This window comes from Myodes glareolus, chromosome 15, assembly GCF_982192425.1.
Source record: "Myodes glareolus chromosome 15, mMyoGla1.1, whole genome shotgun sequence".
NCBI classification, from domain to species: Eukaryota; Metazoa; Chordata; class Mammalia; order Rodentia; family Cricetidae; genus Myodes; species Myodes glareolus.
In genome coordinates, this window is record NC_142040.1 from 67,584,817 (window position 1) to 67,590,816 (window position 6,000).

Sequence of the window (6,000 nt, forward strand, 5' to 3'; positions counted from 1 at the left end):
CCGTCCGTGCTCCCGCCCACGAGCGCAGACTGACGTGCACCGCGGCCAGTCAGAGGCTGGGGCGGGCCCTGGGGGCGGAGCCTCCGTGCGAGGTCCGAGTGGAGGGCGTGGGGGCGCCGAGGGCCCTACTGCCCAGCTGCTTTGCACGCTGCCGAGGCTTGGCCCAGCCCCCGGGGCTCCTCTGGACACACCCGGGCTCTGGGCACACCCGGGCTCTGGGCACACCCGGGGCGGCCCACCTGCTCGAATCCTGCGCCCTCTCCCGAGCTCTGCACTGAAGCCTGCGAACTCCTCGCCCGCCCAGGACACCCTGGTGCCTCGGTTCCCTGTTTGCCAAGGAACAAACCTGCTCTGTCTGCGCCAGAGAGCGAGAGAATGGAATCCAGAAGCATCTGCCCGTCCAGGGGGCCTATTCCACTATGTGGGGCAGGCTTCTTCGCCTTTCTCTGTGGGTCAGCAGAACCGGCTAGTGCGTGCTGGAAAACTGTTTAGGGACAGAACAAGTACATTCCTGACACAAAGTGGTTCTGTAAAATAATGTCTTAGAAGTTAAAAAAAGAAAAGAAAAGAACAGAAAAGAAAAGAAAGCAAGCTCTAACAGAAGTAAATGACCCAACAAGAAATAGACAGATGATTCTTTCGCTCCTCATTTCCTAATTTGATGGATCCCCTACTGTGTGTTTTATTTTGTTGTTTTTTTTCTTGTCCCCAGAAGAAAAGGGAAGAAAATTAAAATCCCGATGAATACTTCCCTTTTCTCGAGAGTAAATGGATTCCAGACACAAACAGTTTTGCATGTGGAATATTCTGGCAGTCTCTGGGAAAATAAGCTCCATAACTAAAGAAAGATGTGGAAGCAGCCTGGAATTTTATTTGAGTTCAATAGCCTTGGGGCAATGTCAACAAGTTATTGAAACATCGCAAGCGTTTCTGAGCCGCAGAACAAAGGATGAGAGAGAGGATCGTCCTCCGACTTAGTCATGCCTGTGAACTCCCTGTCAGACCAACAGCCGTGACACAATGCCAGGCAATTAAGAGAGCTGGCACGGGACATGTGCTCTGAGTGTGCATTTTGCCTCTTGCTTGTGGGATTGGTAGAGTTTCCATTGCTTACTGAGGTCCGGCAAGTGCTGGTGCAGAATTCAAACTAAGGTCTGACCTCAGTCACTCAAAGGTTTTCCAGCACGGGATTCACAGAAGGCAGTAAAAATGTTCCCAAGCTTGCTATGTGTTTAGAATGGGGGAAGAAAACCCTCTTGCCCAACTCAGATATTTAACATCGAGGAGAGTGGTTTTCTGCAGCCATAAACCATCCCTTGCGTGTGTAGGGGCACACTACTCACACAAAATTAATGACCGAAGACTGTTGGGCCTTTTTAACCTAAACAAGGTTATGAGCAGTGACCAGAACAAATTGCCTGTTCTAGAAACTGAAAGAACCGAGTCTAACTTCTTGTGGTATAATAAAATTTACTGGAGTTCCTCTACTACAAAACAAATTAGCCAGCCAGTCTCCCACCCTCCTGCCGCAAAATAATCTTTATGAGCACTGCTGTTTAGACTGGCCTAAAATCCCTTCACTTAATACACGCTTAAGATTTCATGGTTGTCGCTAAAGTTCCTTTGTGTTCCCCAAGCAGAGTGGGCGGTCTCATAGGGCAGGGCTTGAAGAGCTGAACTGTGAGCTAGACCACCAGGATTGCCTGAACACTAACTGTATGATCTTCATAAATTAACCAGTTTTGTGCATCAATTTCCTTGCCTATAAAATGGGGCCCATAAGACTGTTTTGCGGGTTTTTCTCCCACAGGAATTGAATGTGTGCAAACCTGCTGAATTGATGCTTCGCTTATTAACATTAGTTAAAGCTAATAAGCATATAGATGTCTGATTGGCTTTCTGGTCTACCCTTGTGTGACTTACTATGCTTTAACAATGAGGTTGGCTGGGTTGTTTTGCTTTGTTTTGTTTTGGGGGGGGTGTTGTTTGGTTGTTTTAAAGAGATTATGCACTCTTGTAGGACAGAAAGCTGATCAAAAATTCCTAGCACTGAGATCAGAACTTGAGGATTTAGGAACGATCATGCCAAGGCTAAAGATTTAGGTCAGTCAAAATTTCACATCCACAGGCTCCACTCAGATTCCCAGATTCACATAGCCAGTCATCAAGTGTCCACCTGAGAATGCCCTCCAGCTGAGATGGTGCCAAGAACTATGCTCAGAGACACTAACCGTTGCCTGGAGGGGTCAGAATGAATGGCCAGAACAGAGGCTGTGCAGGTTAGCTGCCTGATGGCTGGGCCCAAAGAAGAAGAGGAAGAGGAGGAGAGAGAGCAAGTAAGGGAACCTGGGCAGAAGTTCCCAACAGCCACCTCACTGAAATTCTTGGTTTCATGACCATTTGAACCCTGAAAACAGAATGTGAATGTCCAGGACGATTGAAGACTATGCCCAATGTACTTTCCATTGTTATGTCAAACCGTGTAAACTTAGGTTTACTTAGTCATACATGTGCCAGCCTCAGGCTAGGACAAGGTGACATTGATCATGAGAGCCGTGAAACCTGTTGCGCTTTGTTCCTGTAATCATTACAATCATTTCTGCTGAGAGTTTCCTTGGTAGACTTCTTAGCCCGTAAGCGAGACAGGTAGCTGTGAGAACCAACTCCTATGTTAGCACACCTTCCAAGTGTCCTTTCTCTTATTTTTAGCTAAACTTTATAGGGTAGGCTGTCTATACGCAGAGCTCTCCATTTTAGACTTTCAATCATGTGGTGTTCCTTGACCTTGAACCAGGCATGCCCCTGAATGTGTCTATTACGATTTCTTAAGTAGTGAACTTAAATGGAGCATGTTCACATCGGTGTTTCTAACATACTCAGAAATGTGCCCAATGCTAAATGCTTTCATATATTCATATACATATATGAATATATATTAGAAGTATATATTTTTCCTATACAAAGTCTCCTGAATGTATGAAAGCATTTAGCACTGAGCACACTCCTGAGCTTTGTTGGAAGAGGACATTACTTTGGAAATGGCTCCCGTGCTCCCCTTAGTCTTTCCAGTGGCAAGCCATTATCCACTGGTTTTGGCTATACTTTCATCCTTGAACTGAGCAATATGTGAACTCATTGTATTTGGTTACAGACTGGCTTCCACTTAAACGTCTTCCTCCAAGAGGAAATTTACAAAGGGAGATGCTGGGTCCCTTGTTACAATTTGCATACTGAGAATGGACCACACAATGGATTTGGTCAGTATTCAGAGAAAAAATTCCTGGAGTGAATGTATGAGTGAGGGCAATATCAGACTTCCAACCAGGAAACAGTGAAAAGTCTTAGTTCATTCTCACTTCCAACTGTCTCAGTCCTAAGCATTGTCTTGGTGGGAAGGGCTAAATATGCAAACATACAGTGTATTATTCTAATGGGCTGGTAAGACGGCTCAGTAGGAAAACACATCCACTGCCACACCTATGATCTGAGCTTCGTCCTGGGACCCAAGTGGTAGGAAAGAATCTATTCCTGCAAGCTGTCCTCTGACTTCCACACAACGCTCTGCAGCACACAGGTGCCGTGGGTATGCCTGTGCTTGAACACACTCAAAACTAGCAAACGAATGTAATAAAAAATTTACAAAGTATTCATTTGACTGCCAGCAGGTACACAGGTCATGGACATTCAGAAGTTTCACATTAGCCAAGTGTGGTGCAAGCCTCCCTTCCAGCATTCAGAATGGAGAGGCAGTCAGATTTCTGAGTTCAAAGCCAGCCTGGTTTACATAGCAAGTTCCAGGCCAGCCAAGGCTATGGAGTGAGACCCTGTCTCAGAACACAACATTCACACTGAGATGCGACCATCGCCAATCACCTGCCTCCAGAATTCTTTTCCTCTTCTCACAGGGAAAGTTGACCCCCTCTAAACGCACTTGATTCCCTCCTTCCGGCTCCCGGAAGTCACCATTGCATTTTCTGTCGTGACTAGTCTGACTATTGTAGATCCGTCCTGTAAGTGGGGTCACACAGAATCTGTCCTTTTGTGACTGGAGCCTCCTATTTAGCATAGCTCCTAACTCCATCCACATGGTGGTATATCTAAGAACTTCCTTTATAGGAACAGATGATATTTCATGCTATACAAATGCCGTATCTTGTTCATTCATAATTCACCGATAAGTACGCTTTGACCATTGCACAGGATGCTCCTCTGAACAGGGGTGGACTCACCCTCCTCTGAGTCTGTGTTGTCACAGTCCCATAATGAGATCATTGGAAAATATGCTATTTCTTTGCAGGAATTCTTGCGAAATCACCATGTAGTGTTCCACAGTGGGAAATGCTCCCACAGCATCGGATGAAGGCTCTAACTGCTGCTTAGCCTTTCCTGCACTTACCATCATCATTGTCATCATCTCTGCAGTATGGAGCCGCCCCAAGGGCCTCGAGCTTAGTAGGCAAATGCTGTGCTTCTGAGCTGTATCCCCCCCTTGCATGTATTATTATTATTGACTCTCTCTCTCTCTCTCTCTCTCTCTGTGTGTGTGTGTGTGTGTGTGTTCTCTCTCTCTCTCTCTCTCTCTCTCTGTGTGTGTGTGTGTTCTCTCTCTCTCTCTCTCTCTCTCTCTCTCTCTCTCTGTGTGTGTGTGTGTGTGTATACGCGTGCACGTGTGTAATTTCTTTGGAGAAAGCCAGTGTAGTTCTTTGGACCATTCACTGACTTTACAAAATGCCATCACTGTTGATATTCCTGCATTTGAGAATTTGAGAAGCTCTTCTTTTTCTTCTGTGTTGTGTCTCATGTTACTTCTTCTTTCCATGAAGTTTCTGAATAACTACAAAACCTTCTATACCAAAATCACTTAAGGTGTGTTGATAAATCAATGTCTTTACACTAGACACCAGTGTACAAGTCAAGAGGTAATGACACTACCAAAATGGAACCTAGTTCTTGTAAGAGTCAATCTCTAAAATGTTACCCTCTTTAGCCCTACAACTTCCATTTAGATAGGCACTATCACTATTCCCAGTAATAGATAGAGAACGGAAACACAGAGGGATCACTGCATCATGCATGCCCTAGAGCATCCAGCTAGCAAGAACAGTCTAAGATTTGAACCCTACTTCTAAGATCACATGGAAAGCATTTCTGAAAAAATGTGAATCCCTTACAGGAACTCAACAATCTCCAAAGCCACATGTGACTCGCTTTCTCTCTCTCTCTCTGTCTCACTCTCTCCCTCCCTCCCTCTCCCTCTCCTTCTCCCCTCCCTTCCTCCCTCCCTCCTTCTTTCCTTTCTTTTTTTCAAGATGAGCATTTACTAGGAGAAGCCTAGATCATCCAACAATGTGCTGATGAGTCCAGTGTCACAGCTTGGACGTAAACAAACGCTGTGAAGCCAAGGTCCTGCAGGAAGAGACAGAAACAGGAAAGTCAAGGCATGAGGCCTGTGGAGGCTGAAAAGGTAGGCGAGCCTGGAGACAGGGAATGAGAGGGCAGGAAGGGCAGCAAGGCAGAGCTGCCCAGCAGCTGATGGGTAGCCTCTGTGACAGGGGCCTTTACCAGTCCCAGTAGGGCTCTCATGCACAACTCAACTGTGGCTTTGAATTTAAAATGGATGGTGAGAGCACAGCAATTGCAAAATTGTGTTTTGAGTCAGGTAAGTCACAACACTGCCGTATTAATCATCTACACCTTAGCACCAATTAGCTTGGCTCTTAGTGCTGGTGTTGCTAGCAGCGAAACTTAAGATCTGGCTAATGGTAGGGGGAGGCTGCTTGGCTCTAAGAGGAATCGGAAGATGTGGGGGTGGTGGGTGGAGCACTTTGTGACTTTAAGGCAGTCCGGAACAGAACGTAAGGTTTCCTTTTTTAAAAATTGCTCTTTTTATGAAATTAGATTTCTTTGTTCTTCCTCAAATTTCTAACACCTGCTGACTTGTTCTCTGAACTTTGACCCAGGCTCTGTACCTTTCCAGTTGACTCCCCCAGTTCCTCCAGT